Raw genomic sequence first — 12,546 nt, forward strand, 5'->3', positions numbered from 1 at the left:
GATGGAGGCAGTGTCTGTGCTGGGCTTGCCCTTGATTCTTTCCACCACAGAGCAGCTGGTACTATGTTTGCTCTGTGCCAGCATGTGATGAAACCTAATCAGGTTGTTTGGGTACTGTCTTTCAGGAAAGCAAATGGTGGCTTTTCTTCAGGAGATGGTGGATGAATTGCTTGGATCAAGGAGGAGTTCCTCAGACTGCCACATTGGTGCTAGCCCTTCTGCTTCTGGAAGAGCATCTATTCACCTGTGTGAGTAGCAAAGCTGACTTTGTTTGTCTCAGAACCTGAGAATGGGTATTGTGGTGTTTTTGAGTTCTTCATAAACCAGAGATAACAGATACAGGGCTCTGACTTGCGTGTTACCTCTTCTGTGCTTTAAAATGCTCATTCTGATACAGGCACAATAGCAGACTATGTATTTTTGTAGCTGTTGCCCTGTTTGCACTTGAAAGTAACGAGTCCTATCTTAACTGATTTTATTCTATTACAAAAACTATTGTTAGCATCTACCTTACGTAGGCACAGGCAATAACTTTTGGAGTGAATAATTCTTGATTACAGCAAATTACTAGCTTATTTGTCTTATCAACTAAAGTAGATAGCTATGTGAGTAAATCCTAGGTGTTCATTAAATCTACACTGTAAGTCCAGCTGGTGACAATTCACATCTGTCAGACTGAAGATGCCAATGGATGCACCTTTGTTGAAGCTGTATGTAGGCAGGGGAGTGCTGTTCTCACTATCTATGCTGATATAAAAATGAAATTCAGTTAGAGACAAAGAAAGGTTGGGGAGGTGGCTGGGAGTTCACCACTTTCTGCTATAGCCTGGGAAGTAAATGGATCCCTGGATGCTGCTTCCCAAACACCTCTTCCCACAGGGGAGAGGGCACTAAGAGACCCACAAGAATCTCCTAACTTCCTTCTCTTAGGCTCCATGAGTTTTTTGAAACATCAAGTTATTGGCACTGGTCTCCAAATAACCTGTCATCACTCTGGGTTTCAGATTGGGTTGATGTTGGTCGACTCCCTTACCCCTTGTCTTTGGAGCTTGCTTCTAGGTTAGACTAGGCTGGCTCACCATCAGCCTGGTTTTACACCCTGGTAGGTGATTTATCACTAACATGCAGGGAAAGAGCACTTTAGAGGGCCTGCGAAGGTGGTACAAATGTAACTGGAATACTGATTAGAGGTGGAAGATGGTGGCAATGCCTAGCAGCAAACTGCTGCCTCAGTAATAGTCCAGTGAGGTCTACACCCAGGAGTTCCCTGGTTTCAGGCTTTTCTGCAGTTAAATAGTGCTTTAGCAGAAATTCTGACTGCAGCTAGTCGAGCTTCGGGCAAGAGCAATGCTAGGTGTCTCTAGACTGGTACTAGAGAGGGATACTAGCTGCTGATTATCCATCACAGAGAATTAAAGTGCGAGGGTGAATAAATATTGCAAGCCTTTTAAGGTAAATTAGTTGATGTGCTGTAGCCTGGCTTCTGACTGCTGGTGGCTACAGACAAGCTTCCCTCAGCACAGCCTCTCCCTGCCTCAGCAGGGGCTGGGAATTGGAGTGGCAGCTCTCACTGGCATTTCAAAGAAAATTACATAGCACTTCAAACTCAGCACTGCGAGTGAGGATGAAGGACTGTTAGTTATTGCTGTGATGAAGCTAATCCAGTCCTAAGGAGGATAAAGGGTTGCTTAGCAATGCTTTAGCAGTGACTAGCAATGCTTTACTAGGCTTTTACTATTTACTAAGACTTTAATGCTGGCTCAGTGGGTTTTTAGTGGAATGTTTTACTATTTTTTGTAATGGTCTCTCCTCTTGAGAAACTGTCAGACTCATCACATATAATGAACAGGCAGTCAGGAAGCATTTGATTGCTGATCATGTGTTGATTTTTGGCCTGACCTCATTAAGATTCCTTATCTCTACTTTTCCTTTCCCTAGGAGTTCTTAAATTAGCTACAGAGATTAGATTATTTAAGTGCTTTTCATATAAATGCCTCCCAGTCTGTTTATTTTTCCTAAACCTCCTCTTGTTCATGTGGAAGCTCATTTCTGGTCCTTAAAGGAGAGGTGTACTGAGGAAGAGATCTGAACCAGGCCAGTCACATCTCAGAAAATTGTTTTATGGTCTTTGGTAAAGTCCTTTAACAGGGCAAGATGCGGATTGTTCCATTTCATATTCCTTGCTATGACATTAAGAAGCCTACGTCTTGATGAAAGGAGGCCACTGTGTAGCATGTTCTGTAATTTCCATAAAATGATATATTAGACTCAAAGGCAGAGTGCTCTATTTGTGTTCTTAGGTATTCAGCTGAAACACAGAAGCATGCACCAAAGAAACTGATCCTCCTCTTCTCTAGTGAAGTATCTGAGTCACGGCTGTCACTGCAGAAAATGTATAGCAATATTTGGGGGAAAGGAAAACACATTAAGGCTGAGGAGTGCATCTGGATTCTTTAAGCATTCCCCCGGCTGTATCTACACTTTAGAGCTGATGGTATCAAGGGAACCAGTAACAACATGGTAATCTCCAGCAAAACACGGCTCGCACTTTAACTGTGTCCAGAGACTGCTGTGCAGGCAAGCACCTTTGTGTGCCTCAATTTCACAGCCTGGATGAGACTTCTACAGGGGGGTGGTCGGGCCCAGCTTGCCAGGTGCTGAGCTCCTCTGTGCTGGAGCTGCTCTGCTCTGGGTGGGGACAGATCCCATTAAATCAGAGCTGTGAGTGGTGAAGGACCCATCATGGTATGGTGTGAGCGAGGCCACAGACTGGAATGAGCTTATTACTGTCTGAAGCTCTGATAAGTATATTGCTGCAGCTTTCAGATGTTCTGCAGTCATAATACTGATTGCTGTGAGGTGAGCTGAATTTGTAAGCACCAGTATAATTGCTAAGGATCTGCATGATACCATGGCCCTCAACAGTTCAGCTTCCTTATCTGCCCAGAGTGGGAGCAGAGAAGCTGAACACTCAGCTAGCAGCTCCTGGTGCTTGCTCTGTGCTGAGGATTTTTAATTGTCAAAGGAATCTAGGTATCTCAGTTATTCAGCCAGGATCTTGAATTTCTTTCAGCACTGCTAATTTCACTAATTTCTTAAGTTTCAGTGTACTTAGGCAAAGAGCTGAAGTGAGCAGGGATTGTGCAGCAGAGAGCAGTCACCAGTTGTGCCCCGTATCTCAAACCAGGTGTGGTTTTGTAGATTCAAAGGGGGAAATGAAACTTCTGCCTTGGATTCAGTGAGCTGTGCTGTTGGCTCAGCTGCTGGCAGTGTGCTCTTGGTGTAGCCAGCACCATGCCAGCTGCCCTGTCACCCATTTGTCATCAGACTGAATCACCCAGGGAAGGTTTGGTGGTGAGACAATGGAACAAAGTCAGCTCTGGTGTTTGATGTTCCTGGGGGGGAAATGAAGAAAGGACTTTCTCTAAGTTTTACCTAAACTGATGGTGTAGCTATGATCTGGAGAGCACTGAGGTGGGCAGGAAGTATGGGAATGCAGTTTGAAGCTGAAATTCGTGTTTAGGCTGCTCCCAGGTGTACTATAAATATTACCCCAGAGTCCAGTTACAGAAACCTCTGAATTGTCTGGCATCTCTTGAAATCTGAATGTTGCCTCCCCTAAAACTATGACTAGACAACAGAAACAACGTAGATAAATGTCATCTGTGATTCTTTATCACTGCTGTCAATTGGAGCCTAGCATAATTCAGAAATGTCAGTGTTAATTCTGAGTTATTGTATCTGACTGTCCCCAAGAGACCAAGGTTTCTGAAAATTGGGAAGACCTCTCCATCTTGAGAGTTAAATGAGGGAATGGTTTTACTGGTAGCTTCACAGCACTTGCTTAATGATATGAGTTTGGTGTATCCACACAGCCATTTCATTGCTGGTATTTTGTAAGGTATTCCTTTAATTTCTGTATGTCTGCTTTTAGATAGATACAAGAAGTTGACTCTTTTGGTGTCTTTGTATGTATAGATTAATAAAATTTAACTTCTTTTACCCACTTTTTCCCAAGCCTGTATTGCTCAATGGCCCTCATTGGGTGCAGATGTTTGACACTGGAGGTTTATCTGAAGCTTTTTTAGTCCTCTATAGCTGACTGCACCCAGTCCATAATATTTATCACCTGGCTGTTAGGCTGTGCTAAATCTACTTCCTGCTCTTATAGAGGAGAGGAAGGGAAAGCTGTGCAGTAACAATGAGATTTAATGTGCTCCCAGTAAAAATAAGCTTCCACCTGGGGGGAAGTGACAATGGCATGCTGTAAAATAAAACCAACTGCAGGGTAGGTGCTTTGCTATGGGCCTCCTCCTGGGAAACAAGCTGTGATAATTTGGAAACTCCCACCTGGCAGAGGTCAGTGGCAGGGGTGGCTGTGTAAAGCTCAAATTCCCTTTGGGGTCTGGGGCTCTTTTCTTGTCTTTGCCATTCCCTGAGATGTAAATGGAAGAAAACTATTTGCACCTGGCATGGGAGTAACAAGAAGCATCACTAAACCTTGGTGATCTGCCTGGAGAATACCCAGAGACAAAGTGCTGGAGGCTGCCTGAGGTCTGTGTATGCCAGGCAGCACCCAGAGCTCACTGCCAGTGGGGTTTGGAAGCTGACTGTAAAATGAAATGGGGTTCTGCCCAGGATTTGGGGGGGAATGTGGTGTCTTCAAGAGAAAGCAGGTAGGTGAGGGAGGAATGCTCTCACAGCAGCGCTCTGTTCTGCAGACATCTATCTACAGAGAGGAATAAGCTTCAGAGCAGAGGACTAGACATGTGGGGAGCAATTTTAATCCCATGAGGGTAGGAAAATGTGTTTGGGTACCTATTGTTTGTCTAGCTCATTACACTCCTTGTGCTAGCCAAGTTTGTCTTGGAGCTGGTCCACTGTCCACATGTCTGGTACCTCTGTGCAGTGGTGTGGGCAGGGAGGGAGCCCCACGAAGGTGCTGGGTTAGGCTGGGAGCTGAATCACCTCACCCAGGGATCAGCTGGGCAGGCTGCAGGGGGTCAGTGGGAATACTTGTGCCATGCATGACACAGCTGTCGATGTGACTTGGGTCCCTTTAGTCTCCAGGCCAGCAGCCTTGTCAGGAAGCCATTGGAGGACAACCCAACCTTTTATCCAGCTGCCTGTCCCTGCACATCCTTCAGCTCTCTGGATGTTTTTGCCATTCCATCATGCTGTTGTGTTGGGAATTTTACTGTAAAACCTGACCAGTGAGGTAATCCGATGTTATTACTATAACTAGTAGTTACCGGTGAGGTAAATAAACTCTGCTACCCTCCACCCTTGTTTGGTGGCTTATTTTCCCTGAGGATTTTCTCAGAGTGGAGCATTTCTGTTCCAGTGCTACCTGCTCAGAAGGCTGTGGCAGAAAAACAGCTCTGCATTGAAGAAATCGCTCTGTGTAACAGTATCTGGCTGCAAAAGGCAGCTGGGGTGTCTACTGAAGGTAAGTGAAGTTTAGCAAGTGCAGACCTTCCAGTCTAAGGGGAGTTCCTCTGGAAATCCATGAGGCCAGGTGTCTGGGATCCTTGGTCATCTTTGAGGTGGGTCCCTTCATTTTGGGTATGAAGGGGATTCCTGAGGGTTTATTTGGTCAGTCTGGGCTGTGCAAAGGAAAGCAGCACACATTGGGTGGGTTCCCCAGGGCAGAGCTGCAGCCCAGATGTGGGAGGCTAACAGCAAGGCAATAGCTGGTGCTGGCACTGTGGAAAAGCTTCTGCAGGCCCACTCCCATTTTGAAGCAATCCTGGGAAGATCTATTTAAGCCATCTGAGCCAGGCCTCGAGGTAGTCCTTTCACGTAGGATGTAATTTTACATATAGCTTACTCCTGCTTGCTATGAGACATCCTGTGATAAGAACAATGCCACTTCAAGGGTGGAAAAATCTCACCTTGCACCACTTTTGAGGTGAAGGCAATCATTAGTGAGGCTTTGAATAAGGCTAGAGGCACTTGTGTTCCAAAATGGCCTTTCCTCCCTCCTGTACCAACAGCATTTAGCAGCTGCTCTCCCTGTACTAGGAACTGAGGGGTGCTTCTCAGTTTCTTGGCTTTTCCTTCTAGCCAGTACTACCCTGAAGCTCCAGTCCATGTCCTCAGGCCTTGGAGGGACCCAAGGTTTCAAACCTTTCCTTCCCCGGCCCACTTTTCCTCCTTTGTTCTCACTGCTTTCTTTTGCCTAGCTCAATGTCTGGGGCCCTGGGCATTGTGAGAGCCGCAGGCTTCCTCCCTGCATGGCAGCTCCAGTAACCAAACCTCAGTGGTGAGGGTGGAAATGGGCACAAGGAGGCAGGGTGAGCACCCAGTAGCCATGTGGGCGTTGCAGAGCTTCCATAAATCCACAGAGCGTTAGCTCAAGTCAAAGCAAGAGATCCCAGTGGGACTGGGATGTTACTTGTAACTGGCAAGGAAATGACTATTCTTCCAGTTTTGGAGTTGGGTTGTTTAATCTATGGAGCAGGTGCATGTTTTTCTCCTTGCAGGCCATCCACACAAGTTACTGTAACTAAAAGAATTGTCAGAGGATGTGTGATACTGCCAGTGTGAAAATTACTTCTTTCAGGGTGCATACACCTTGTTTCAAAGGCACTTGGTGAGGATCAGCTTCATCAGGTTCCTATTCATCAGCTGTTGCCTTCAAAGGAAGGGCTTGTTTCAAGAAAACGTGGCTATTAACTAGTGCCTTTCCTTTGATCTTTGCCAGTAAAATCTTTCTGTACTTTTCTGTAGTCTTCCACAGTGTCCCACTTGCTTATTTGTTCCTGGATTAGTTTCCATTAACTATCAGGGCCAGTAAAATGCATTTTGATCATATCAGATGGCGATTTTTGTGTAGCTGCAAAAGCAGGCAGACACAGCCTCCTTTCATGTGGTTTGCCTTCGCCCTAACTGCCCCGAAGGCAGAAGATGAGGAGGTGAACTGATCCCAGCTGCTGACCGGCCTGCTGGTGCAGTGGGATGTTAAAGCAGGAAGGAGTGTGTCAGTGATAAATCTTCCCTAGGTGGCCTGGGGAGGGAATGGCCAAGGGGACTTCAATGATGCTTTCTTCTTGGTTATTAGTACCTGCAGGGAAGGTTTAATGCCCAGTGTTTCCTAAAGTGAGACAGACTTAAAAGCTTGAACTTGGGTAGGAGTGTCAGGAGTTGCTCAAAGCCAAATGGTTGAGGCAGGCAGTGGAGTGTAGGTGAAATGTACATGTCCCTGGCACTGCAGTGTGTTCATAAAGGGCAACGTGAGCTTGCACAGCCTGCCTTTGCACTGAGAAGCAAGCTGTGCTTCATATGCTTAAATAAGCCACCTAACTGCCAGTTTGAGCCCATGTTTCCAAGTCTTCTGTAAAATCTGTAGGCACCATGTTTGGTATTCACAGCATCCGAAGCATTTCTCCTGTATAAAGATCCATGCTCCATCTGGGTGAGGAGCTCTTGGATCAGTCCTGTGCACTGAACACGTGCCATGGCAATCGGACCCAGCCCTCCTCACAAAACCTCGTCCTGCTAAGCCCATCCTGCTCTGCCGTGACAGCCAGAGGGCAGTTCTAGTCTGCTGCTGGGTCTCCTTGGCCATGGCTGCAGCAGGAGCTGGCAGCTGCTCCCTCTGCTTTCCTGGCTGCTGCCAGCAGCGGGGCAGAGCTGGTGGTGAGGAGGTGTCTCCAGAGAACAGTGAGCCTGAAGCAAACAGCCCAGAGATGTAAAGGTGACCCGTAGAAAGCTGGGGTGCTGCTGCTCCTAACTCAATGAACAGGATTTTATTGTCTCGAATGACGCATCTAGTGCTGTGGGCATTATTTTAAACAAGGAAAGCAACCTGTGCCTTGGTGGTTCAGCTTAGATCCTGATTTGTCCTGGTAAAGTGGCCTCGTGGTTTCTGAAGAGCTGGAAAAGGGTGGCAGCCTGGTCTCCTGGAGGTGCTGTAGTGCAATCTCACACAGCACCTTCATTAGATCTGCTGCAGTATTAATTGGAAAACTCATTTGTAAGCAATGATGGTTCAATAAGGAAGTCTGCTGAACTGAAATAGAAACTATAACACTTGCAGCAAAAATACCTTTTATGTGCTTGCTGCCCACACAGAGCTGCTGACTAGAAAACCAAGAGATTAAAAAGGTAATTGGTATGCTCCTGTCCTGGAACCTGCTGTCAGGCACTCACCTGATTCAGGTAGGCAGACCATCACCTGCTGTAATTTTGCCTAATGATTACAGGATCAGGCTTTAATTCTGTCTGTGTGCATCTGGATGCCTGTGCTGAGTGCAGCCAGGTGAGGGGAGGAACCTGTGTGCAGAAGTGACTTCATTTTCTGGAGTGGCTCACAATTTTTTCCAGTCTACTTGGGTAGAAATCTCCACAAGTGTGTCCGTGCTTTATCAAGTGGATGTGATAGTTCAAGACTGTGGTTAACCAACACCACTAAAAACAGCACTGCTGCTTCCAAAAATGTAGTAACATTGAGTAACACTGAACTTTCCATAAATACCATATAGCATTTCCATGCAGTTAAGAAACTAGTTGAATTATGAAAAGTGAAATTGTAACGGGCTTACGTAGGCCATTAGCTATCAGGGTTGCCAGACTTCCCTCGTCTGGAAGAGATAGTATCTTGGCTTGGGCCATGGTTATTGTCTCTCTGGGCAGAAAGACTTCAGGAGGTTGGGTTGGCTGAAGCTGTAAGGAACTTTCCATTTCTTGGTAGGAGCTAGTGGATGAAAAATGAGCAGCGGGATAAGGGAATGAGGGATGATGCTGACCCTGAGCCACGGGCTGAAGAGTGAGGGAGTAGGCTCAGGGAAAGGACAGCAGCAGCTGCTCAGGAGACCTGGGGAGGCTGGCTGGCTGCAGGTGCTGGGCTGTTTTACAGGAGAGGCAGAGCTGAGCCCTACCAACAATCAGTGACTGCGTTTGTACTACATTTGTAGCACTGCTGGGAGTTGCAGGAGTATCCTAAAGAACTTTGACACAAGTCCAGCCTCATGCCTGCAAGGTCAGTGCCCAGGTTTGTAGAAGCATCAGGTGTGGGTCAGGGAGCAGGGACTAAACCTGAGTGTGAGTGCTGGCCTGAGCCACAGACATGCAGGTAATAAAATCTTCCTGCTTTGCTTTTATAAGTGGCAGTACTTTCTGGGGTATAAATATGACTGAGCAGGGAATGGAAAGACTTATGGCTTCATCACTTCAAAACTCTTGAAGCTTTTCATCTACGGTTTTAAGTGTATTATCTTGAGATCTGGCTCCTATGGTTAAGTTCAGCGGTACTTCAACACGTGGGCTGATGGCTGGAGCTGAGGGGAAAACAGTCCAGGAATGAAACACAGGTTTACAACATGGCTGTAATTCACGCCCCATCCAACTTGTAGGGAATCCTGATTGCCATGAGCACGGTACTTACTGAAGTAGTAAGTAAGTAGTTACTGAACTCAGCCTGACAAGTGCTGTTGTCATCCTTATGTCTGCCAGGTATGTGCTGAGATACTGTGTTGAATCACAGCCTTTATCTTTCTACAGTTTACTGCCTAAATGAGCTGCTGAATTCAGTCTTCCCATTGCTTTCCTTTTCCCTTGGCATATTTGCTGGATAGAAGTTTGTCTCGGTGCAGTAGACACCACCTATACTCAAATGGCCTTGCTGTGAGATCAGCTTGTGCCCAGGCTTCATAGCAGAATAACCATTCCTGGTTCTCGAGGACTGCTGAGAACACTTCACAGCCCTGTGTGCAGCTTGAACTCCAAGCAGTGGGAGCGGATTAATCCAGCCATACTGCATCAATCCCCCTGGAAGGGAACAGGGACCTAGAGGTGCTTTGCTGCTGGAGGACAGCTTTTGCAGTGGAGGCCTCTACCAGAGGCTGTTTCTAGGGTCTGTGTTACCAATTTGATTTGCAAACTTTCCTTTTCAAGGGTGAATTCTTTAACCTCATGCTCTGCGCAGAGCTCCCTGCAGCCGCTGCCTTGTGCAGGTGGTAAGGCTGATGTTAGGCCTGGAGATTTCCCTCGCTGCTCAGCAGTACATGTTTTGTCATATCTTTCTGATGCAACCATTAAATTAACAGCTTCCTTTAAGTGCACTGGAGGCTGGAGGTTAACAGGATGTCAATAAATAAAACAAACTCTCTTAATGTCAGCATACAGCTCTTGTTATCCCTACTAGTCGCTGTGCCAAAACCAGAAAGGTGTTTGTTCATGCAGGATCCCATCCCCGGGCTGGTAGAAGCAGGCAGCACCCTTTCACTGGTTCCTGTGGCTTTGGGTCAGCCCCGGTCCCTTTCAGGCTGCTCAGGCATGGAACAGTTTGACCCTCCTGGAGAAGCCAAAGTCCTGTTTGGAAAAGCTCTTTGTCAAGCTAATTCAATGCTTTTTTCTGGTGTTTATAGTTATTGAGCAGATTAATACTGGTAAATATTAAATAGGGTCATCTGGAAGGGAATAAGCACTAGCTTTTGCCAGCAAACCACTTATGCACATGCTTAGAGATAAGCACTCCTATTAAGGTAAATGGGATTGCTTGTAGGCTTGGTGTTGAGCATATCCTTAAGGTTTCTGGCTTTGGAAGAACTTATGAAACTCACCGCTTGAAATCATCCTCTTATCCTTAATGAACGGAAATTCAATTCTAATAGGGGAACAGATTTTCATTAAACAAAATTTTTAAAATTACAAAAAGGTGAAAGCCAGGATGAAAGAGGAAATGACCTAATTTGAATGCCATAAAATGGCATTCATAACTTCCAGAAAAATTCCCAAATTCCTCTCTGATCTCCCAACCCACTTGAAAGCACTCAGGGCCCCAGCTTGCCTGGCAGGCTGGCTCGGTGCACGTGGGATCTGCAGGTCCTGGGGTGAGGGTCCTGCTCGGGTCTGGCTGGTGCAGGAGGGGCTCTTCCCTTGTTGGATGGGCTGGGGTAAGGTGAAAGCAGGGTATGAACTTGTCTAGTCAAATCCGTAGAGCAACATCACTCGCTGGGAAGCAATGGTCTGGGTGTAGTGAGTGGTTATTGTATGTGCACCTCGATCATGCTGGAGCTTAAAGGATCCAAATTTCAAATGACAGCCCTGTTCTGAATGTTGTTGCAAAATGATGCTTGGGGAGAGAATTCATGTTAAAGCACATCTGACCTTCTCTTGCCAGTAATAATCCACAAATGTGCAAGACCTAAACCAGGTTCTGGTTTGGCACTTGTGGCGTTGTCCCCATGAGAAAGATGGGTGAGGTGTTAAAGCACGATGTTCTCCCTTTGCAGGAAGGGACATGAAGGACCAGTGAGAATTTGCTGCTGTGCTGAAGCAGTATCAGCACTATCTTATTTTTTTTAGGGAAGTTCAGCACAAACTGACAGAACTCCCACCCTGCTCTGGGAGAGGGATATAATCCTGCCCTTCCTTTGGCAGGGGTTTGGCTTTTTGTAGGGTGCAGTGTCCCCAGCTGGGGGGCACAGGAGGTACATGCTGGCATCTACCTGTAAAGGATGATGTAAAGGAGGAAAGTAAATTACCGGATCTCGGATGTGGATTCCTGAACACTAAAAATGAGTAGGCTCTGCTACTGAGAAAGGCAGGGGAGGGAAGAGAAGGGGGGAAACGTCTGCCCTGGGGGCTGGTGGAGCAGCACTCCCGCTAGCAGCGATCTGCAGTGTCAGGCTTTTAACCAAGTCATTAAAATCTTGACTTGAGCCATGCTGGGGAAGGAGTGCCTGCTGTTCACCCAGCCACAGCGATGGGAAAAGGCCTGCTCTGCTCCCATGTGCAGAGGGGGATTTATGGGGGTAGAGCAGCAATATTTGGCAGGCGCGTGCATGAAATTTCAGGTTACCTGTGGGCAGCTGTTGGTTGTGCAGTGGGTGTTTTATATGGCTATTTAATTGCACATTGCTCAGCTCTAAGTGAGCACAACTGACGTGAATAACCCCAGCAACGCAAATGCTGCTGCCCCTGAGATAAAGGGCTGTGTTTGAGAAACAAGTGCAGAGCTGATAATGCCACTGGCCTCACGGATTTCGTGAAGTCCGTGCTATTTAGCTCTGATAAAAAGGAAAGAAAGGGGCTAGTTCTTAAAAAATAACCCCCAAAGCGTTTTAAGGACCTTTTTCCTTTTTCTATTCTTTTCCCAGGTTGCAAAAATAACATCCAATAATGAAATGAAAACAAGCTGAATGGCTGCATTCAGCGGAGGAGGGCAGAGGTAGGCTCAGACAGCTGGAGCATGTCTGGGCCAGCGTCTCGCTTCTTTTCTCACTGCTCGTTCAGTGCCACTCCAAGAATGCAGACAATGCTGGCTACGACTGTTTCATATTTGATTTCCACACTTAAATCCGTGCTCGTTAAATGAAACCCCATTGTCAGGTTGGCAGACATCCACGCTGCCTCCCCAGGTCTCGCTTCGGAGCTCGCTCTGTGGTGGTGTCCTGCTCGGAGCGACTTAGCGAGGACCAGGCCTGGAGGAGCGCTGCCTGTGGCACTGCAACAAACCCTTTTGGACTGCTTCTGCAGCCACATCTGTGGGTAACCCTCATAAATCTTCTGTCTGAGGGCAGACAGAAGTGCTGCAGGGGA

Source organism: Netta rufina (genome assembly GCF_964035555.1).
Source record: "Netta rufina genome assembly, chromosome: 9".
Classification (NCBI taxonomy): Eukaryota; Metazoa; Chordata; class Aves; order Anseriformes; family Anatidae; genus Netta; species Netta rufina.